We start from the raw sequence: 24826 nt of genomic DNA, 5'->3' as shown, positions 1-24826 counted from the left end.
TAATAAAGATAAAGAATATTTATTGCTTCATATTACTGTTTAAATATATGCACAGGGTGGGTGTTGCAATTAAACCACAACATCTGTCTTTGAATATTTGTCAATACAACCTTTTTCTTATCAACACATTTCACTCATACTTATGATTAAAATTTTAGTAATTTGTGGAACAATAACTATTATTATTGCTAATGATTATATAATGAAAACAACCTAAAAGTGTGTGTGTGTGTATGTATGTATATATATATATATATATATATATATAGAGAGAGAGAGAGAGAGAGAGAGAGAGAGAGAGAGAAATACTGAGAGAGAAAGAGAGAGAATAGACTTGGTAGTTCTTTAAACATGTGGTTATAGTGTAGCTGCCTGGGCAGTGTCCAACATGTAGAAACATATGCAGAAGCCGTTGGTACTAGGTACTTAAATGCATATTTAAATCATTTTAAAAAAAACAGATCATTCTAAATTTTGTGAAAACATGATATTTATATGTCATTTTTGTTTAAAGATCTTGGAACCCTGTATTTGGTACTTTCAGAAGGATTCTTGGAATATTGCTGTGACAAAAATAATGATTCATTGAATGAATGAATATAACATTCTAAACCTTGAATATTTGATTATGATTTTTTTGTATTCTACAGTCACATGTTCACTGAGTTTGAAAATACTCACCAACCTTAGTGAATTTGTATATAATGACTAATTTAAAGAGAGAAAAAAAAATAAAGCAGAACTGTTTTCCTGAATGTTTTTACTCTGGACCACACAGACTCCATAGAGAGAACTATAGTTCCTAGAAATGAAATAATAACATGATTTTTAAGTTTTGGTTTTGTGGATGAAGCATCAATACCTGGGAAATAATTTCTCAAGTTTTCTCCTACTCTCTAGCTCCATTAATATATTTTGAAACTAATTTTTCCTAAGGCAGTTTACTCTTTCCCCTACACCTCTTCCACTTCTTGTTTTCGAAATTCTATAATCCAAAGTCTGTGAGTTTAAGATTATTTTAAAAACAAGCAAATAGGTTTTCTATTCTTGGGACATTTCTACAAGTACTGGGTGAGTTTAGCACTGTGCTCTTCACTGTTTCTTGAATCATATCTTAAGGGAAAAACATTCTAAGGCCATACAGCCTGCAGTGTATACTGATTTTTACCCAATACTTCAGAGGTTTTAAATTATTTCCAACCAGGACTTTCTTAACTAAGGTTTATTTTGACAATGAAAAAAATGTACAGTGTTTTCTCTCCCTTAACAGCCAAATTATGTTTGCCAATGCTGCCTTTGGAAGCAAAGACCGTAATAGGTAAAACGGTTTTAAAATCATTTTGAATACTCTTGGCTTTCTTAACTACCCAAAAGAAAATTTTTGATTTGGCAAAACTAGTTTGAGTTGAGAAATGTTTTAAGAAGTGTTTTACTACCAAGTAAAATATTATTAGTGTAATTTAAACATTTTGTCTATTTCTTTTGTTTTTGAGCACAGGCTTGCTTGTCTGTGTGGATAACTTACATTGTTTATCTTTCCTTTGGTAATTTTTTTACTAGTTTAAATGTGCTGAGTAACTTTTATTTTGAGGAGGGCATCAGAGGGAGGGATGTTTTCAGAATTAATTTCTTTGTTCATTAATAATAGTTCCTTGTATTTTCTTTGCCAAAAATTAATAGTAGTTTTTATTCTCTGTTAATGACAAGGTTTTTTTTTTTTTTCAAAATAGAAGAATCTTTTTCTTCTTTCAAATATGACACATTTGAAATCATTGCTGGAATATCTTTCTAGATACACCTCTCTCCCATTTATTCAGAAGTTGTTGCCCAAAGGAGCATGGATTATGTTGTGTTTGTGAGATTTAATCAGCCCATGACCACTGATATACATGAATATTATTATAGTAAAATAATTAACAAAACATAGTTATATTAAAAAGTATGAAATTAAATCTTAGTTTAACATAATGATACTTCCAATAATTCTTTGTGAGTAAGAAGGAGGGCTTTGAGGTCAGAATGCTTATCTAACAACTTTGATACTTACACTGGCTGAGACCTTAGGCAAGTTCATTTACCTCAAAAATGGGCACAGTCATTGCACCTAACTCAGAGCTATTGTGAGACTTGATGGAGATAATGTATATGGAATGCGTAGAATGTTTAGCCTGAGCCCCAGACTCAACAATATAGCTTTCACATGCCTGAAGGTGGCCAGTTGAGGACATAAATAGAGTTGAACAGAGCTGACATTCACCCCTTGCACCTCTTGCTAGCCATGCTCTTGCTTGCTGGACAAGGTCTATCAGAAGGAGATGTCCTCGTATTTTGACCAAAGTTACCGATTAAGAATGTGGTGCCTCAGCAGGTCAGCTGTCTTTATTACTGTCTTAGATAAGAACACATACCCTCCTTTTGCAGGTGGTCCCGAGTGATTTTGAAGTCAGCCTGTCTTCCCAAAATCAGTAGCTAGAAATTGAATAAAGCAGATATCTAAGTGATTGTATTTAAGATCCATTTAGCATCATTGATGTTCTATAAAGCTTATGAATCAGTAGAAAGGTAGCTATCATAGTTAAGATTTCACATTTAGGGGATCCCTGGGTGGCGCAGCGGTTTAGCGCCTGCCTTTGGCCCAGGGCGCGATCCTGGAGACCCGGGATCGAATCCCACGTCAGGCTCCCGGTGCATGGAGCCTGCTTCTCCCTCTGCCTGTGTCTCTGCCTCTCTCTCTCTCTCCGTGTGACTATCATAAATAAAAAAAAAAAAAAAAAAAAAAATTATAAAAAAAATAAAATAAAAATAAAAAAAAAAAAAGATTTCACATTTATAATAAGGTAAGCCATGGGATAAGACTATAATAGGACAGCTATTAAAGGATAGTACACACCTTTTGAATTTCCACTGGGGTTGTAGAATAAAATAGGAGGTAGAGCATGACTAGAAATTATATGAGGAGGACCATTCTTTGAAATTAAAGATGATAATTGGTAATAACTACACAGTACTTGGTAGGATGGTTGGATGTTCGAAGTGGTGAAGTACCATATTTATGTTTTCTTGGATTCTGAGGTAAATGTATAAAGAAATATTTTTAAACTGAAATTTCGTTTTAAAAATGTCACACATTTTAATTTTAATCAAAGGAAAATAAAAGAGCAAAATAAAGAATGGGGGATCTTAGGTCTTAGAAAGATACACAAAATATGAAATCTGTTGTATTTTGAAGCTAACACTGGAGAAAAAATGCAGGAGCTGCCCCATGTTTTCAGTTATACTGAGGAAATTAAGTGTGAATTCTAGCTTTCCAGGAGATCTCATGTAACCATTTTATTGATCTACCTTCACCCTTCTGCCCCTGAATCTAGACACAAATAGCATTATTCTTTTTGGGTCTCTCTTCCCTCTCTACTGCCTCTATTCACATATCACTTGGATATAAAGGTTGACAATTTCACATGGTTCAAGCATTTGTAGTTACAGCCAACCAGGTATATACCCATCTTGTCCTATACCAATTGATCATATTGAGGGTAACACTTAAGGCCCACTAAATACACTATGGCCCCAATCTAAATTTCCAGACCTGTCTTGCCTTAATCCCATATAAATAGCATTATTAGATAATGGGCCACTGAATATTCCTTGTTATGATCCACATGTTTCTGTTGCCTTCTGTGTTCCCCAAGGTTCTCAATCTCAGCCCTACTACACTTCCCATGATGCCTTTCAGATGGGAACTCAATAGCCACCATAAATTATATCCAGCCTGCCTGCCATAGTGGGAATTTGCACTTTCAATTTGTAAAGTGAAAGAAATCTTAAACGTATTTGTGTGTCTGAGCCCTTCATACAGTGTGAATGATTATACCAGTTTAGTTGTATGTCATTCCAGCATATTATAAACTGCATTAAGATATTTTCAGTGTGTATCATACTTTACCATTGTTTGGTACAATGCCTGGCAGATAGCATATGCTTAATCCTGTAGAATAAATATTGGAGAATTTTGGGCTCAAGACATGTTTTCAACTACATACATGTGATTATATATATTTGGCCTTTATTATTCACAGCATAATATCTGGTGTCATACTATTAATATTTTTTTCCATCTGCTATAAGAAGGAGATCCCTTAATTCACTTCGGAATGTTTAATCTTATTGTTTATAGAAAGAAAAACTGAAAATTTTGTTACAAAATTAGTTGAATAAACTTGGAAAATTATCAGGCACTTGATTAATAAATGCATGTTTAGTTTGCATAACACTTGAAAATTTATATACTGTAAAGGAAATAGTCATATCAACATTTAAGCAATTATACAAATTATTTTCTATAAAATAAGAAAAAGCCCTCTTTTTAAAAAATAATCTTTTTATTATTTACTTATACTTCTATTAACTTATGATCAGATAGTGTCACCTGTAAAAATTTATACTTTAATATTTGTTAAAGTTTTTTTGTGATTAAGCACACATATATTCTTGAAAACATAAGGTACAAAAATCCTATATACACCTATTAAATTGAACTTATTAATTTTATTATTAAAGTTTCATTATGTTTATTTCATATACTAGATATGTCTGATTCCAAAGACGGAATATTAAATTCCTTCTCCACAATTAAAAAGCCCTCTTTTTAATGTCAGGCACCTGAGCATATCCAAAATAACTGGAGAACTTGTTGCCTTTGTTATCATTAAATATATTATTACAGCTTTATAAAATCATCAGATAGATGAGGTATACTCCTAATAATCAGTGGTTTAAAATAAATGTGAAGAAATAACTTATAAACATTATTAGTGATAAGAGGATTACCTGGTAGAAATCTCAACAGCACAGATATCTGTGGTTTAAATTAAAAAGGAAAATTAAGGAGGAAAAACAAAGGCAAACAGTACTTGTATTCCAGCATTTCAGGTGAGGTACCTACATTTTCTTCTTATTTTTTCTTTCTCATTAACTGTGGAAACCCATAGAAATAAGTCTCTGTGCAGCTCCAACTGCCCCCACTCCATTTTAGATGGTATTTCCAATAAGGGTACTGTTTCTTGCAAAGAATATTACATCTCACTAATTGTCCTACAAATCCCATTCTTAATTAAAATCAAAATCTTCATCATAACAACTTTACTATATAGCTTGCAAATATGTGCTCTTCTTGTTTGTTTGGAGGACGATGCTCTGGATACATCTTTTTTTTTTTTTTTTCCTTCGTTCAAAAAGGAGCAGCCCTGGTGAGAAAAATTTACAGCAATTGATTTTGTTTGTTTGTGGCTGCAGCCATAAAAACTCCCAAGCAAAACTAAATAGTGCTTGTGGGGCACAGGCGTGGTGGTTCATGGGTAAACAGTAAGTTTTATAATACTGTTAATGCTAGACAATAAGACAAGGTATAATAATTCCAATTTCATCATTTGTCTCCGTTTTGTACTAGATTGTACACTCCATCATGCATATGCTGGCTATAATGTGACATATTTAATTCTGCATTTAGTCTCTGCTTTGTTACACAGGCACGAAAATAGCAAGTCAGCTTCTCCAATGCCACGTAGCAGCCCTCTAACAACAACAACAGAAATCATTAAATACAAAATAAGTTTGAATAACAGTAATGGTGGGAAAATCTATCCCAGGGTCCATTCTTTTTACAGGGAGTTGGCAAACCAGGAAGAATAGACTTTGTCATGTGCAAATATGGTGACCATAAATGGTGCTGGAGGCTTTTCCATTGTCCCCTGAGTTTGCCATGAGAGAAAGCGGGTGAGAGAAAGAAAGACACGTTTGATAGAGTTGTGAAGAATGTTTGAATGGCTATTGGGTGTTGGGCATTGTCTTGCAGTGACCTCAATTCGGTACAGTAGAGACCCTTGAAAGCACTGTCTGAAGTCACAATACCACTATTCTCCTCCATTTACTAAAAGGGATTAGTTAAAAGGGTGACGTTCCGTGCAGAGAGTTCCAAGTATTCCATGAAACAAAAGGCTCTGAAATGTTTTTGAAGTTATTTTTAATTGAGTTGAACTAATTTAATAAAGGTCCTACGGAGGAAAAAAAAAATAAAGGAATGTGATTGTTTTATGATTCCTCACAGATGGAACGGACATTTATAGCATACTTTTCCTTTAGTGTTCCAGAGAACAGTAGCTCCATTTACAGCTACTGTTAGCAATTTAAAACTGCTCCAAAATGAAGTCTTTCAAGAAGTTGACAGCTTATAAATAAATCTGTCTGATAAAATTGAACATAAACTGCATCTGTGGTTAGTTTGCCAAAATTAATTCTACATTTAATTAGAGATAGCAGTCAAACATATTTAATAAAAAACAGTCTTGGAGAGTAAATCAAATGAAGTCAGATTTTAGCAGACGTTTTGCATTTTTTTGCAAGGAGTGATGAAATGACCTCACCTCTCTGATTCCCAGTTATATGGCAGCGTGAGCTCTGTAGCGTTATGGGGAAGCCAATGAGTTCACACTGCTTGGAAAGGTTCCTTGCTCAGCTTAGGGTAAAGAGAGAAAACGATCATTTTGTGATTTTGCTTGGTTCCATCATTAGATTTTACTTTGATGCCATATGTATTAAACTAACAAGTTAATAAGCATATTACTGCTAATGATTACAGAGACCCAGCTAAGGTAATCCTAATTTATATACATACCGGTAAATAGAATTGTTCTTAATTTTTTTTTTCCTGGCTTCCTTGCCAAGCTTGATTTGTTTGTTTTGTTTTAATTTAACCATCACAATAAAACATATTAAAATCATACACTAGCAACAATGCCATTTCTTCCCGTACAGAGACTTGGAAAAATCACCTTTGCTTATCAAATATTTGTGCTCCCTCCGCATGGTTTAAGCAATGTGGCATAGCTGTGGGATCCTGGGGAAGATGCAAAAGCACACAGATCAATCAGAATGCAGCAAACAATATTTTGGGACAAAAGTGACTTACAGTTCAAAGGGCAAAGAAGCAGATCTTCAAACATTGGAAGTTTCAACACAGTCCATAGTCCTGGGTGGAGTATACAGACAATAGACACTAGTATTAGCAATGACAGCTTCTTTCCTCTTGGTATAAAAATCATATATACTTTCCCAATGCATGCAAAAATTAAAGTCAATTAAACCAACTTTTATTTTGATCTTTTAAAGTAGTGGGATGTTACTTTCTATTAATGAGGAAGAATGTAAGAAATGAGGTGGGAGATTATGTTGCTGTGCTTATTAGTTAATATCAAATTGGGATTGGACATTATACATTTATTTCCTGATCTCCTCTATATTCTTAGCCTTACAAACATAGAGATGGTTAATCTTTACTGAATATTTTCCCCAAATATCTATGTGTTTTGGTACAGGCAGTTATTATATGCAAAGGCATTTTTCCACTTCTTCAAGTTTTCCTTAGATATTTTGTCCTTTCAGAAGAATATTTTTATTTTATGTACATGAATTTGCTCCCAACTAACTTTATCAACATTTTGCTATTTTTTTAGAATAACAGGAAGTAAACTAGTATACTCTCATTCCTGAATTTGAACAATGTATTATTATTTTGAGGTTTGCTCTGTAAGCCTTCCATTGCTTGTACTCTGAATAAATGAAGTGATGGAAATGTGGACAACACACAAATTCTATCTGGCAGCCCCTTTTAGTTCTGCTTTGGAATAATTATGCTGTTTTAAAACCCAGAGGTGGACTTAAATACTAATGCATTATAGTGGTTTAATCACGTATCAAAAGACAAACAAGCTGTAGACTATAACCAGAAAAAAAGATTAAATAGCAGATATCTCAAAAAGAGGAATTGACCAACTCAATCATGCTATAAAATCTCAGTTATCATTAAGATATACCAAAGGACTGACTTACCTCCTTATTTTATATATTGGACCTGGAGAAATTATCATTTTAATCAATGGTTTCAAATTATTTATATGTTTTAATGCCATTGCATGACTAGGATGTTATTAATGCAACTTTGTGGATAAATACTAAATAACTTTCCTCTCATTTTAATAAAAATACACATAAAACAAACTTCTTCCTTAATTTGGGAAATATAAAAATATATAATAGTTATCATTTTTAGATCCTTGAGAAAAAAACATTTTCCTCATTATTTTATTAATATATTTGTTGTAATTTAGAGAATAAATAGCTTTAGAAATCTGGGTTAACCATTACATGATTTCTTATGGTCTTCTTAGGAGTTGATTTTATCTCGGGCAAATCACTTATTCTCACTGGGTCAAGATTTCTTTATCTTTAAAGTGAAAATATTTACTAAATAAGTTCTAAAGCAGCTTCTTGGTTTCTAATTCCATGATTAGTGTATTCCTTTCCTTTCTACTTTTTCCCTCTCATTTCAGACAAATGTTACGTCTTTTCATCATTTTGGCAGATCATCATTCGTGACATTGAGCAGAGCAAAACTCATGGGGAAGAGAGATACAGTTTGCAACTAGACACAGTTGTAGTTTTTGCTGTATCATCAGATGTAAAAGATTAATGACAGAGAAGTATGTCAGTTGATGCAGAGGCACCAAGTCATAGTAACATTATTTCTATTAAAATGTTTTTCTATACTGAATAAAACTTGTTATCCTTTTATTTCTAAGGACGTCTAGAGGTTTGATTAAGAAATGTCTTACAAGGTGCTCTGCAACGTTGTATATTCTGGAAATGCTAAATAAAGTCTTAAAAAGCCATGTGGGTCCTTCAAATCAATACATTGGATTGGATATAGGGTTAGGGCCTTACAGAGAGCACAAGAGAATTGCTGTCAAGCATCAATGCTTCCACCTTACTAGAGGTTCTTGCCATCTGTCATAGTATATCACGAATTTCTCCTGAGTAGACTCCTGACCTCCCGTATCATGTTACAGATCCATTTATCTCATTGATAATGACAAATCTCTTTTAAAAATGCAGATCTGACTATGTCATCTTCCTGATTGAAAACTTCTAAGGACTTCCAGTTGCCTACTGGATAAAGTCTAAACACCTAAGTCAGGTAAACAAGACCTTTATCTTCTTACCCAAACAGACATTCCATCTTCCTCTCTATGCAGTTGCTTACTCTTGTCAAGGATGTGCACCCTTCCAATCACAGCTTCCAAAGACTGGCTCTTCTTCAAAAGCCAAAAGAAACATCATCTCTTCTGTTAAGCTTTGCTTTTCTCAGGTGCCTCCCTAATATGTGATGCATTCTCTATTCCTCTCCCTCTGCCTCCCACCCTCTCTGTTTCCTCCTTCCCTCCCCCCTTCCCTTCTCTCCTACCACCCCATCCCTCCCCACCTTCCATATCTACTGTGCTTCTTAGTCACCTTTTTTTAACCTGTTTTAAAAAAATCCACCACTAAGCAAGGTGTATATAAGAATAAATAAATGAAAGTTGACTCTGTAGGATGGTAAAATGCAACTGACACATGATAGATTTATTTTGTTGTCATGTGTTTTATGGAGGTCTCATTTCACCTATGTACATACTATAATATCAATTTTATGCCTTTTTCCAATTTTGATAATATGCCTATGCATTGTGTTTCAGAAAAAAATGATAGTTGTAGTTCTCTATAACTTCTGATATTATTTAAATATTTTCAAGTTATTTTTATAGTTTTTCAAAGCTTATGTATTTAATATAACATTCATAATTGCTATGGATATGTTAAGATTTTAAATTGCCATTTTGAAGCCAAAACTGAGATTTTGGTCTCCCTTCCTTCTCTCTCTCTCTCGCTCTCTCTCTCTCTCTCTCTCTCTCTCTCTATATATATATATATATACACCTTTCAAAGAGAAGTACCACCTTATATAAATTAGTAATTTCTTTTAATTGCCTTGAATGTTTCAGGCTTATGTGGATTTTTGAAGTTGTATGCAGCTTTGATGTTTTATTAATTATTTTCAAGGTGGCTTTCTTTCCAGAGCAAAGCATACATATTGATTTTGTGTATGATGAAGACCGAAATTTCTATCTTGGCACTGATACCTCTTGCAATCAGATCTAGAAAGGGTCTGATCATTTTTAAGCAACTCTCCAACAGCTAACTGTTGGCTGCCAAAGTTCAATTTAGATAAGTGAAGGGGAAGAGTTTAGAAATTTCACACATTAAATGTGTGATGGGAAAAACCCAATATAATGTATTAAAGATGCAGCCTTTGGAAGGAAAACATGGAGTATCATAAGAATTGTGTGCCAGTCTCCAAAGGTTTTCAGTTAGGTTTGGTTCAGAAAAGCCCTTGAATGTGTTGGAAGCAGATCTTGGAAAGGGCTGTGTGGTGTGTCAGGGAAAGCACCAGAGTAAGTCTTGGTTACACATAGTCTGTAAAATCGACTGTGGTAGCATGACAAAAATTGGTCTGTGTAGTTTGCCACTGCCAATCTTCATGATTGATACAGACTGTTGGAGCCATATCTATCATATGGTGCTCCATATTGATTGTTAAAATCTGCAAAAATGAATTATTTGGAGTGTATTTTTCCATATCATTGGCTAATTTTTCCTGTATCAAAGAGTTTAAAAGCATTTGACCTTTGCTCTGAATTCGTACTTGTTACCATGACTAGAAGGAAATGATACCAGCATTTCTTCATTTATTATCCACAAGTAATGATACTATAATCTAATTCTTAATGAATATGGTAAAAGCTGTGCATTTGAAAAGTCATTGTATGAAGGTTCTCAGCAAATCAGTTCTATTTTTAGGGATGGCTTAGCTATCTTATTTTTAACATTGCCATCAAGACTTCACGAGAATTAGGAGTCACATGCCCAATAAACTCTTTTAGAAGAGCTTTCTGTCTTACCAACCATTACCAAAAACAGCAAGAAGTAGCTTTGTTTTTCGTTTCTTTTTTTTTATTTTAAATTATTGGGATTCGTTCTATTTATCTATAGAATTCAAATGCAACCAACACTAATATGAAAATACTTCAGACTTTTGTGAATTGAAAAGATTCTGCATGCTTGCAAGAGACAGTGACATAGGAGACTTTCCTTTAAATCACCTATAATGTTAGGATCATTATAAAGTAAGCAGCCAGAATGCTGGATTGTATGGCTGGAAAGAACCCACATAAGAATGAAAACAGATGGTATTATCATTCTATCCCAAGCACTGTGTGGATTTTTTTGGTTAGAGTCTGATTAGGGTTTCTGAAATTATTAAGTGGATAGATAATAGAGAATAAGAAAATGAGAGCGCAGAGGGCTTGCCAAGTCTTTAATGCTCACTTAAACACAACTGCCTGCAGGTTCAACAAACCCATGCCTGGGTTTTGTGGGTTTAAAAGGTCCTTCTCCAGAAAAGTTGTTTTGGGTGATGGTCACCATTTTAATTAAAGGAATATCAAACTATATGTTTAGAAAGATAATAATAAGCCACCCAAACCCAGATGCTAGATGCCACACATGTTGGACAAGGCCTATAAAAAAAAGGCAAAAAAAAAAAAAAAGCCCCCAAACTCCTAAATACTCCCACATTCTAGAAGCAGGATTTAAATGAAACCAATGGGGGGAAAGGACCATTTCCGTTTTTCCAATTCCAGCAAACTTTCTCCACACTTTTCTTATTCCCTTAATCCACATCTAATTATCGGCTATCTATCTTCCTCTCCACTTGCTGACTTCATTTCTTTTGATTTGCTAATATATATATATATATATATATATATATATATATATATATGTAAATCTGATATATATGTAGGAGGAAGCAGCAGCTTGCCTTTATGTACAGGCATTTGTGCATTCTGAGTGTTTCCTTTGTACCACATTGTACATTAGTGTAATTTTACTTTGGCCTCCTAGGCTCCTTTGAAAAATATTCATGAATAAAACAGTTTAGCAAAAGTCAAACAAACAAACAAATAAAACTCCAGCCATGCGAGTCTGTGATTTCTTTCAGTTTGAATCCAGCTGAGGAACATTCAAACTTTGGGTTTGCTTATTTCAGCCTTTTTTCTTTTTTCGTTTTTAGTTGTGGTTTCAACCATACCTTTGAAAGTATAATTATCTTAATTAAAATAATAAAAAAGTTTCTCAAATTCAGGTGGGCTGCTTTGGATTATGGCTCTATCTCCTATGTATCTGTCTGCAGTTTAAAGTGACCACTTTTCAAATTAGATCTTTTTTTTTTTTTTCCATTCCTCTGTAGCACAGTTCACTCAGACCATAGCCCTCTGATGAGAAAGGGTGGGATTTTTTAACTGGGACTCTTGTCTATTGAAAGAAAAGTTCAACAAATATATCTTTTATTTTCCATTTAAGTCTTACATGGTAGGAGAAGGAAAACCTGTGGTCCCTGTTTCTAAATGCTAATGACTGTTAATGAAGTAAATGATCTATCAACACAAAGGTCGCACATTTGCATTTGGAAAATTAAAAAAAGCAAAACAATTTAAAGAGCAGACACCAAATTCTTCATATTATGCAGTAGTCTTAGTTAAGATTTCTAAGTTGGGCATCAAACTTTTGAGAGAGGTGTGATAAATGCTTCAGATAAATGTTTAAAGCAAATTCAAAAGTGTGGTTTGAACGGTTTTGGGATTTTCTTTTACACATACAAGTTTTGTTCATGTGAAAAAATTGGACTCCTCAAATTGAATATTGAGGGTTTGGGTTTTTTTGTTTTTGTTTTTGTTGTTTGTTTAAGTTTTTATTTATTTATTCATGAGTGACACAGAGAGAGAGAGAGACAGAGATAGAGACACAGGCAGAGGGAGAAGCAGGCTCCATGCAGGGAGCCCGATGCGGGATTCGATTGCGGGACTCCAGGAACAGGCCTTAAGCCAAAGGCAGGCGCCTAACTGCTGAGCCACCCAGGCGTCCCTGTTTGTTTGTTTGTTATAGAAATAAACACTGAGGCTGAAACCAGGCTTGTGTGGGAGTAAGGTAAATTCAGGCTAATTGACTGATGTACTGTTTGGGTATAAACATTAGATTGCATATTGCAACTGTCACTACTTTTGTCATTAATCAAATAGGTACTAAAATGTACAGCAATGCTTAACCGTATTTAATGTAGTTTTTATAATCACTGCTAGTAGCTATCCAGGTGCAGGTGGTAGCTTTTTTTTTTTTTTTTTCTGATTTAAGATTGTGAGATCATTTACTGTCTTTCTATAGAATTGGCATCGAGTATACAGGATTGATTTGATCTGTTAAATTTGGTATCATTTGCAATCTAGTGGCAATGCAGGATTTAAAAATCGTGGACATCGCTGAAATCTTAGAAGAGGTAGAAATAAATTTATTTGATTCCTGTGTGTGGCCTAGTGTTAGTCAAAAACATCTATATCCGCATTTGGAAATATCAGTGAATTTGGAAGCAAAAAGTGAATTTGAAAAAAAAAAGAGGAATTACTGTGGTTGCATTGAACTTACTCTATAATTTATCTACATAGAACTTTGTTTCCCATTCAATTAGGTTTGTTTAAAATGTTCTATTAAAATTAATGACACAAAAATGTGCATCAAGTAAAGTCTCATAAAAATCTCTGTAAAATCTCATGATTTTATGTTTGACCAAATGTTTTCATCATTACTCTGAGCTTGACTTGAACCATTTAAGTGTTTTCAAATTTTTCATCTTTCTAATTAAAACAAGCATCCACTTTATCTAATCTGCTATAATGATAAAAATATCAATATAAGGTAATGAGTTCTACTGTTTGTTAAGAACTTCAAGTTCTGTGGGGAAATTCTCTTGGAACAAATAGGTAGATGGTATAGCCCAGCAAATTGCTTAATTTGGCTGCCAATTTTTTTTTTTTTTTTTTTTTTTTTTTTATGATAGTCACACACACAGAGAGAGAGAGAGGCAGAGACACAGGCAGAGGGAGAAGCAGGCTCCATGCACCGGGAGCCCGATGTGGGATTCGATCCCGGGTCTCCAGGATCGCGCCCTGGGCCAAAGGCAGGCGCCAAACCGCTGTGCCACCCAGGGATCCCTGGCTGCTATTTTCAAGAGCTATGGATTTCCCTTATGATTTTGACCTTAGAATGTGACCATCCTCTTTTAGATCCTTTCATTCAACTTTGTAGTGCATCTTTAGACAGCAAAGTACTGTCAAGCTGGTCTTCCGGAGTATAGAAAAAAACTCTTGTAAGAATGAGTAAATATGTAGGAAGAACATATACATAAGAGAAAATATGATCACAGAGGAAAATCCAAGTCCAGCTTTGTCTGTCCCTCAATTAGAAAGAACTCCACCAAATTAACTTATCCTACTGTTTTCCTGGTCTAAAAGGCTGCCACTTGGAAGTTGGTAATTTCTTTTTCTTTTTCCATCCATACTTCCTTTAGTCTAAACTCTTCTCTCCTGTGTTCGAACAATTTTTCAATACTTGTTCTTCCATTACTACTGCTGTTTATATACCAATATACTATATAAATAGCTCCTAGACAATAGGACTGCAGTAGAGATTGGTGACAGCATAAAAATATAAGACATAGTCTCTAGCCTCCAAGTGCTGTAGTCTAAATAGGAAGAGAAACTAGGTCCATAATACAGTTAAACAAAAACAGACTATTCAAATAGATTGCTAGAGTGGAGGAGGGTGGGGAATGGGCAAAATGGGTGAAGAGTGTGAGGTACAGACTTCCAGTAATGGAAAGAATAAGTCATATGGATGAAAGATACAGCATAGAGAATTACAGTTAATGGTATTGTTAATAGCATTGTATGGTGACAGATGGTAACCACACTTGTGGTGAACATATAGAATTGTATAGAATGTATATCAGTATCAAATCACTCTATGTTGTACACCTGAAATTAATGTAATATTGTGTCAACTATGTTTTAAAAAAAGATAATAGCAAAGATATATATAGCACTTACTCTGTGTGAGGCACAGTATTAAGTGTTTTATGTATGTTAACTTACTTTATACTGAACAAGTTTATGCTACTGGATGAGGAAACAAAGTTACAAAAAAGTTGTGTTATTTTCCTATTGTTGAGCAGCAGATCCAAGCTTGGAGCCAGGTTATCTGGCTCTCCAAGTTCAGGCTCTCACCCTCTGTTTTGCTCTGCCTAGGGATTTTTTTCAAAGTTGTTTGTTTTTTTTTTTTTTGAAGAATACTATACAAATTCTCAGTATAGAATATGGCAGTATAAAGTACTAGAGTATCCCAGATTGGATTCTTATTGCTCCATCCAACACTGCTACGAGTACTTCCTTGCCCACGGACCCATTGTCTGAGACCCTGGATTCTAGACGCTGCATTCTATAAATATTGATGGAATAGATTCTATTTGAATAATCTATACATTGAACATTGATAGAAACAAAGATAAACATATTTTGACTGAATTATTCGTTATTCAGAATCAGATATTCAGTAGAGTTTAATTTTCAATCAACTAATTTTATTTTAAGTATCACAGATTTAAGACTTAAGGTTGCTTTTAATTTTCCATGCTAAGGTCATTTTAATAGGCTCATTCTTTAAAAGATATGGCAAAAGGGACTGATTAGTTTTAAAAAATGCAATTTATAAATTATCCAAAAAAGATAACTTTTTAGGCCACTACAGTTTTATCAGAAATTTATCAAGAAATCATCTGATAGAAGTTTCACTTTTTTCCTATGCTTGTTTATTCTTTTGTATATTACCCATAAAATAGCCAAGAGCTGAGAACAAGAGTAGGGAAGCAATAGATAAGTAAAAATTGTCTATTCTTTCTACCTGGTTTTGTACAATTGCTTAAATTCATTGTATATTATTTTTTATTTATTTTCCTTTTAGATGATATCAGAAGTGTGTAATTGGAGTACTTGCTAGGTAAAAAGTCTAAATTTGAATTGCTGTTGAAAAATTCTGGTTTCTAATACAAATGTTCATTTGAAAATGATAGATGGTCCTCCAGGGACCCTGAAGTGTTTTCATGGATTCTCATGCCTGGTTGGCAGTTTTATTGAAAATGGCTGTAAATCAGAAAGAGAGCTGAAAATACATTTCATGTCATCTTTAAACCAAGTGTAAGTTATTGTCCCAGAAAATGAAGATGCCATTAAAAAAAAAAAAAAAAAGTAGCATCATAGGATATTGAAATGGAAAGAAAAATCATGTTCCCAGAAAAATATCACCAACAGTTACTGATTAATTACAGTTTAAATGGGAGTGGTATTGAAGATATGGATTAAAATCAAGATTGTACATGGAGGCAAAAATTTAAATTTGCAGAACCTGGTGTTTTTAAAATTTTTATTTATTTTTAATTTTTGGGTGGTTGTTGCTCTTTTACAAGATGTTTATTGACTAGCAAATTGAAGTTGAGCTCATATGCTATAGGAACCAGGTGAACTCACATTCTCCAAGTGCATCTGTTGTTTGCTTCTTCCAGAATAAATATTACAATTCTTGATGAACAACAGCTGGAAGGCTTGCATGTGGTTGCATTCCTCATGGGTTCACAGGATGAAATCACTTGTGCACCAGTGACAATTTTAAATGGAGAACAGAAATATATTCCATCATAAGACGTCAGAAAACAAGTAGTTTTGTAAAAATTTATTTTCCATTTTTAATCTTCTTGGGGCTAAGCATTTTAGGATAGTGAATGAGTTTGAAGATGTATTCTCTGTGACTTATTTCTTTATTTTTAAGAAATTAATGTGTACTAAGTACCAAAGTCCAGTTGCAATACATTCAAAATTGAAGCAACTGGGTTGTTATTCTGCTAAGTAATATTTTTAAATGTATCTTTTAAGGCATGAGCCACTTCATTAATGGTTAACTTATTTTACTCTTTTGGGTGAGGAGTAAGTTTTCTCTGTCAGTGCCTCATGGAGAAATTGGTAAAATAGCGTTCATGGACAGAATCCTGGACTGGAAGTGAGTGGCTATGGCCATACTGCCTCTAACAAGGAGATCTGTGGCCATAAGCAAAGACTATCATCTCCCTGTATGCATTTCCTCTTGTATAAAATGAGGGATTTGCATTGGATGATTTCTCTTCTTAAATCTGTGAGCCTATGATAACTTCTACATCAGCTTTAAATTCCTTGATATTTGCTGCCAATGCTGATCTCATCCCTTCTTGATTTTCACTGTAGATATTATCTGTTCCATAAATTGTGCTGGTTGATTATATTTAATGATATACTTTATCGTGCAATATTTTATAATGCTATTTGATGTGTGTGTGTGTGTGTGTGTGTGTTTTTTCAGGAACACATATTTAATAATATTCACAGTCTCATAAGATTAATACTTCTCTTGACAATGAAATATCTTAGCATCTCAAGGAAAGTAACCTTGTTCTATATTGCTTCGAATTTCTAGTTCTCCTTGTAACACATTACAGAATAATTGTCACAGCTATTTGAAGTGTTGATAAACTTGACAAATTCAATTGTAAACTTATTTAGAACCCATGCAGTATGGTTGATTTAGAACCATAGAAGGAGAACAAATACTGGAATGGGGCTCAGGAAACCTGATTTTCAGCCCAAGTCGACATCATCTGACTATATGCTGTTGAACAGATCATTTTGTACCAGTTTATTCGTCTCCAAAATGAGGGAAAGAGATCAAGTAATGTCCAAGATTCTCTAACCTTCAATTTCTATAATTGTTTTTTTCCTGTAAATGCCATCACAAAGTGCATTTTCAAAACAGCCTACTTTTCTTCAAACATTTTTATTCTTTTTACCCAGTGATTCAACACATATTTATTGAGCACTTATTATGAACCAACAATGATGAGTCAGTAAGTACAACATTTGAATCCACTTATTACTTAAAAGTGGGCAAATATTTTCATCTTTTTGCTACATGTGCAAAATGGAGATAGCAACATCTGCCCTACAGGGTTTCTATGAGATTTAAAATGAGGCAGTGTGGGCAGCCTGGGTGGCCCAGTGGTTTAAGCACCCAGGGTGTGATCCTGGAGTCCCTGGATCGAGTCCCACTTTGGGCTCCCTGCATGGAGCCTGCTTCTCCCTCTGCCTGTGTCTCTGCCCCCCTCCTCTGTGTCTATCATGAATAAATAAATAAAATCTTTAATAAATAAATAAATAAATAAAATGAGGCAGTGTGATCAAGCCTTCAGCTCAGTACCTACTAGACAGGAAGTGGTTAGTATTGTTATTAACACTCTTATTATGTGATGCATTTAATTTTTATTTTTTTTTTAAGATTTTTATTTATTTACTCATGAGAGACACAGAGAGAGGCAGAGACATAGGCAGAGGGAGAAGTAGGCTGCCTGTGGGGAGCCCAATAAAGGGTTCCATCCCAGGACCCCAGGATCACCACCTGAGCCAAAGGCAGATGCTCAACCACTGAGTCACCCAGGTGCCCCATATTATGCATTTAATTTTTAAATAATTAATTGGGGATTGTATTTAATGGTCTATATAGCTTAAATATAGCCTAACTTATTATTTGAGTGTAATAAATTCAGATTTTCAGATGCAATTTTACATTGAATAAGTTATCCTTTCTCTTGGAAACTTGGGACAGAAACACTTGTCTCTTCTTGTACTCAGGATTAAAAAAAGGTTCAAAGTAAGATAATATATAGAAAACCTAAAAAAAAAAAAAAAAAGAAAGAAAGAAAACCTGCAGCCTCATGTTTGCCCTCTAAGACTTAAACTTATTTGTTTCAGGCAAAACTAACCTACAGTGACTAGGCAAAAGTAACCTAGTTTTGTTCTAGGGAAAAATCCATCTACGGAGGTCAACTCTGGTGCAGAATTATCTGTAAAAGGGCATGAATAAATGATTTGGGGTGACAGAAATACACTCTATCTAAATCTGAGTCTGATTACATATCTGGATACATTGGTCAATAAATTCTTTGAGTTGTAGAATTAAGATTTTTCATTTTAGTGAATAAATTTTGTCTAAAAAATGTCTTTCTTCCCTAAACATAAATACTATATTATATTTTATAACCAGAAGAAATATCAATTAATAATAATAATCATAACTTTCTAATGCCATAGCTAAAATATTACTCCAATACAATATTTTTTTCAACAGTACATAAAAATGAAAAAGGGCACCATGATCCCATGAACCACCTGATGTCTGAAAGCAGTTGGAGGAACACTCAGTGGTTCTACATATTTCACCACCCAATTGTTTCAATTTGGCACTCCATATTTTAGGATATTTATTGCCTGTTTCATTCTTGAATCTACTCTTTTCCCTGCTGCGTGCAAAACCATACATTATGGAGTATTATTTTGACGAGGGCCTGGTCAAAAGGAACCTGATCAGTTCTATCGCCACTTTCTTCATGTATTTTTCTGAGATAAAGAATAGCTTATGATTTACTCCAATCAAGCTTGGGTCTGTAGGAAGGAGTGGAAGCGGCGGGGGAGGGAGTGGAAGGGACAGCATAAATATATACATACAGTGTGTGAAAATAAATAAAGGCATCTTTTGTTACGGCTCCTTGCAAGAGAAGTTTCTACTTGCACTGCTGAAGATAGTATGAGATTAGTGGAGTTGTAGCAAAGTCAGGACAAAGACGGGCTGTGTGAGAGGATCAGTGTGTTTGCTCAGTGGAGCTTTCTCTCCAGTTGTTGACAGATTTAACTGGTGTAATCTTAGGCCTGGCTAGCTCCTCCCCATGATTGTCAAGAGGCAATCCTTGCAGTAGTAAATGGCCATGTGGAGTATACCATAAATTCCCTATTTGTGTAGTAGCTGTAGTTTAGGGTGGGGATTTAATATTGAATGGACTCCAGATTGTCTAAATTGCAATCACAGTGTTTATTTAAATAGCCTATGGGGACCATTAAAGCATTTTAACTTTTGCTCCTATGTTTCTCATGTTATGAAATCTTGAAGCACATTGGGGAGAAAAGAAAAATCCAGCCTTGTAAAAGCATTAGGATGCTAAAAGTTCTCCCTGCTGCCAAAATGCTTCAGGAGTTTTAGTTCTCTGAACTAACATGTGATATGATGGATGGGATCCTGCTGTGGTCCCCAACTAGAGGATTTTCCCTGTGTAGATACTCTAATCTGTCCCAGCATAATCACTGCTATCTCAGCTCAGGAGATTCTTTCCGATACTGGATCTCCACTTGCTGGAAGTCTGTTCTGCTCACAATCATTTTAATAATGTTATAGCTTTAAAACTACATAAAACAATGTTTTAAAAAGTGCTATGAAATTATTAAACTTTTAACTTTACATACAAGAAAAAGAGCTGTTTCTTCTACTCTACTGACAGAGCCAGGGTGATGGTGAAACTTGACTGTGGTGTGTAAGGACATGAACTTGAGGTATAGAATGAACAACTACATCTATTTCTATAGCAGATCTCCTGAGTAGAAAGGGTAACTTCAGTCTTCATACTCTGATTTAAAACAATCAGATTAAAAACACTTCATAAGTAAATTTTTAGTTGGTTCTCTTATCCAGGAAGAGTTGCCTCAATTTTTTTTTAAGAGCCTAAGTCTGGAGTAGCATTTGAGTCTGCTAACTATTTTCTGATTATAGGAGCAGCCTAGGGCCCAAGATCTTTCTTTCTCAATTGCTGAGCTGAATGTTCAGCTTTTTTTCCTTTTCTTCCTTCCCTTTCTTTTTTCCTTCCCTCCTTTCTTTTCTTTCTTTGGCCCGAGTGAATTTACGAAGGATTAGAGGGAGGGCGCGTAGGGCGGGATGGGTTAGGGAGTGCGTTCAGCGGTTAGGAGGTAGGAGGGGGATTCTCTCGTTTCTGTTCGTCTTTCTTGTCTGGTTCGTTCTTTCTTCTTGTCGTTTCGTTATTTCTTTTTCTTCTCTTCTTTCTTTCTTCTTTCCTTCCTTCCTTCCTTCCTTCCTTCCTTCCTTCCTTCCTTCCTTCCTTCCTTCCTTCTTTCTTTCCTTTCTTTCCTTTCTTTCCTTTTTCTTTCCTTCAACTCCTCTAAACTTCTAGGACTGTCCTAACTGCTTTGGGCTGTATTAAAGTGTGTTCCTGTTCATGAGGCTCCAATTCTGAGTGGGAGGACGAGGTGTCCCTCATTAGACTATTTTAGGGCATTCCCAGGGCTCTTTCAGCCAGCCTTCTTGCATCTTTTTGCCCTGTCTTTATAGTTATGGTAACAATACCTGTCCTTCTCAGAAATAAACTAGGGGCAAATGTGCTAATGTATATAAAAAGGTTTGGCCTTTCTTGAAATAACAACACTGTAAGAGCTGTTTTTTTGAGAGCATGAGAAAAATCACCACAAGCAGATCTTAAAAACTTATTTGTTTCCTCTGCAGCTGGGCAGTGGCCATTTAACTTGATTCAGACCATATACCACTGAAGGTTCTTTCCCTTCACACATGTTCTGAAATATCTTTTTATTTATTATCATGATACATACTATAGGGTTAATTACTTTGCAATGCATCATGATGTAGGAGTATACTTTTATTCTGCTTTACTACTTTATCCTGTTTTTATTTTGTATTAGAATAAAAGGTTTTAGATTTCTTTTGACTCAATGTTCCAAATTCTTGGAATAATATCCTAAGCGTTTCCCACTATTCTGTTGCATACTTGCCTCTCATCTCTAATTCTTTTTCTAGGATATACAGTTGATTAAAATCCACAAGTTTAACAGAAGCCTTTTTATTTATTTATTTATTTATTTATTTATTTATTTATTTATTTATTTATTTATTTATTTATTTTCAGAAGCCCCATTTAATTTGATAGTTTCCCAATCGCTATAAAATTTTTTTTCATGAGTTGATCTAGTGCTTATTCATTTTTGCTTTTAGTTTCACTTTCTTGTTTTTCAAATACCTGCTCTCCTCCACGCTTCTCTCTTTCTCTCTTCCTGATCATGGAACTATTGTCAACTATCCAAAGAAAATGTAGAGAGGAAGATGAAGAATATGTATAATCCATAAAACTGATTGTCAAACTCAGAATAACAAGGAGCTGACCATATGTCTTCTACTATTTAATAGGGAGTGACAAAATGTATAAGGCTAATTAGAGGAATCTCTGCTTCTTTTAAGAATTATGGTAGATAGTAATATCTATCTTCCTTTTATGTGTTAGACTTCTAGCTTCTAGGAATAGTCTTTTTTAGGAGTATCACCCTCCAAAAAAAGATATTTTAACCTAATATACTATTAACGGGCACTGAGGTGTGGGTTTACAAGGGAATCTGTATGGCAATTATTTTATTTTTCTGGGGCAAACCCTTGGTACTAATGCTGTTCATGGTTGTTTTGACTATATTACATTTTGCTGAGCCCAGGATTGCTTTTGGAAGGTTTAGAAGTATCCAGGGAGGCGCCTACCACTTTGATTATTCATACCCAGCTCTTTATTTTTATTTGAGACATAAAATAAAAACACACCCTGGCTTCTGCTCAGCCTCAACTGGCGTTCATTTTAAAAACAAACCCCAAACTGACCAAATGGCAGCAATACAAGTTTTTCTGTGAGTGAATCATCTTTCATGTCAATCAGAGTTCATTTATGGAAGCATTAAATTCTGGTTCTGGCCCAGCCACCTTTAGATGAATTAAAATGGGTTGGGATTTGGTAGGCTTGGAACAGAGGACCAAAAGGAAAACCAGGGTGATGTTATGACTCAGAAAGTGACTCTTTTCCTTCTGAATCAGAATTGAACCACTGGTAGAATTAGTTCTCTTAGGAAGATGGCAACTTTTAGGTGAAAGGTTAAATGGAATCTCTGACCATCTGTGTTTGTCTCGTTGTTGGTTCAACACCATGCCAGTTTGGATAATTACTTACTCTTCACCTTTTTCCCCATTGCTTACTTGCAAATAGGAGTAATATTTTCCTTCTGTGTCTCCTGAAAGATTTTTAAGAGTGACTGTGAACTTTTAACCACTGATACATTTTATACCAGAGGTGGCTTTATTTTGGTAATGCGTTAACTAATTTCCGCAAAAAGTACCACATTTTTTCTTCTCTGCTCTCCTGATAAACATTGGGAGATGTCTCTCTAGATTTTTACCCCCTGGAATTTGCTGCTTATTCTATTTATGTACAAACATCAATTCTAGTTTCACAGTTTTTTGTTTGTTCTTAGTATTTCTATTTATATGCTTCTAAAAAAGTTTTTTCCAAGGATTTATTCTTTCAGCAAACACTTATTGAAGATCTATTTTACCTTTTTTCACTCTGCCTTTATTAGAAGCTCTTTTAGAGTATTTTCATTTCCATTATTGATAGATGTCTATTTCATGCTTCTGAAAGTTCAGGATTTTATTTTATTAAATCTTACAAATATCTGGGTCAGGTTTTGTGTTTTGGTATTGACACTTGTTAGTTCAACATCAAGAGCAAATTTTAAGCCTTTAGTGCATTTATCTCCCCCAATATCAACTAATAATCAGGAAAAAGAATTATATTTTCTTTGTCAAATTTATATGGCTTATTCATTGAAGATTTACAACCATTTTCATCACAGGAGCTTTTACTCATTCTGTATTTATTCATTTAATGCACAATTACTGAATCATACTATTTATCATTAGACTGTGAGTTCCTTGAGGCACTAAAATATTTTTTTGAATGAAAGAATAAAGAATATATGAATTGGTAAGCATGGTTCCGTCTCAAGAATAAAGCTCATTGCTGTGAAGTTGCTTATGTCCTAATCTTACTTGGAATTAATACAGCATTCAACTAGTTTTGTAATTGTAGATGCTGAGCCTTTCTTTATTTCTTTTGCAGAGCAGAGCCAGATAAGGTCAAGATTTAATGTTTTGTAGAAGCCAAGAGCCTGGGTATGATGTGAGGAGATGGGAAGCTTGACAGTGGTCATTGTGGGGTATTGGCAATTAAAATCATGGACTTTAGCATTGAACCTACTTAATGACTATTCGTTTTGGAGATATCTAAGCCCCAAACTCAACCTTGTATACTTACATATTCTCGAAGCATACCCATGTACCCCTAAGGGTGATCAGAACTGAATAGCATCACTTTGGAAACTGACTTCTATTCTTGATTAGCAAGGACATCCCTGCCAAGTGACATTCAGATGATTCTCTTCCCATCTGCTTAACACCATTCCTGATGCCTACAACTAGTAGTTTTCCTTCCCTCATCTTTAAGGGCATAGAGTGATTAGATAAGACCTGGAGTCCTGGGGACAGCAGCTAGTTAAGATCAGGCTCTTGAACTTAATATCTCTGGCAGCCTATGGTTCTTTTAAGATTTCTGGACCAAATTCCAATTTGGGGGTATGGGAGGGTTACCCACACACAACACCAAACAATTTTCAGACACCTACAGGGTGTCCAGGAATTCAAATCAATCATGACGCTCCTAGGGGTTAGTATCAGATTCCATAAGTTAAAGGGTCAGCTTTACAAGACTGCCCCCACCCCTGACTTCAGATGACAGTCGTAAGACCCAGACTGTTATCCCTGCTTTTGACCATTAGGCCTCAGATTGGAGGTGTCAATGACCTCCTCCTTAGCTTATATTAATTTAGTAGAGTGGCTCACAGAATTCAGGGAAATATTTACTTAACATTTACCAGTTTATTGAAAAATATGATAAAGGATACAAACCAACAGCCACATGAAGGAGTACATAGGACAAGGTCTTCAGGAAAGGACTTTTTGTTTTCCTGGAGCTTGGGATTCTGGCATGGTGGCTTGGTAGCACATGGAGTTCTGATTCCGTAAGTATAGAAGCTCTGAAGAAAAAAAAAAAAAAAGAAGAAGAAGAAGAAGAAGAGACCAAAAAACTATCCTCCTTTTATTGAAGCTTCATTACATAGTCATGATTAACTATGTCACTGGCCATTGGCGATTGATTCGACCCCTCTCTGCTCCCTGGAGGTCAAGGGGTAAGGCTAAAAGTTTCACTCTA

The 24826-nt window shown here is 34.7% G+C and overlaps 1 protein-coding gene across 17 annotated transcripts in view; it reads left to right on the top strand.

Moving 5' to 3' along the window:
* Positions 1-24826, top strand: part of SOX5 (SRY-box transcription factor 5) — a 997462-nt gene that overhangs the window by 455966 nt on the left and 516670 nt on the right. For 2 of the 17 annotated variants that reach the window (XM_038577061.1, XM_038577072.1), the window contains one exon: positions 8947-9028. The exons of the other annotated variants lie outside the window; for them this stretch is intronic. The gene's annotated coding sequence lies outside the window, so the exon portion shown is untranslated. The remainder of the gene's footprint in view (positions 1-8946; positions 9029-24826) is intronic. 17 annotated transcript variants of the gene reach the window in all.

The sequence above is a fragment of the Canis lupus genome, chromosome 27, assembly GCF_011100685.1.
Source record: "Canis lupus familiaris isolate Mischka breed German Shepherd chromosome 27, alternate assembly UU_Cfam_GSD_1.0, whole genome shotgun sequence".
In the NCBI taxonomy this organism is placed as follows: domain Eukaryota; kingdom Metazoa; phylum Chordata; class Mammalia; order Carnivora; family Canidae; genus Canis; species Canis lupus.
The sequence above is the reverse complement of the archived record's forward strand: the minus strand, read 5'-3'. Positions and strand labels throughout refer to the sequence as shown.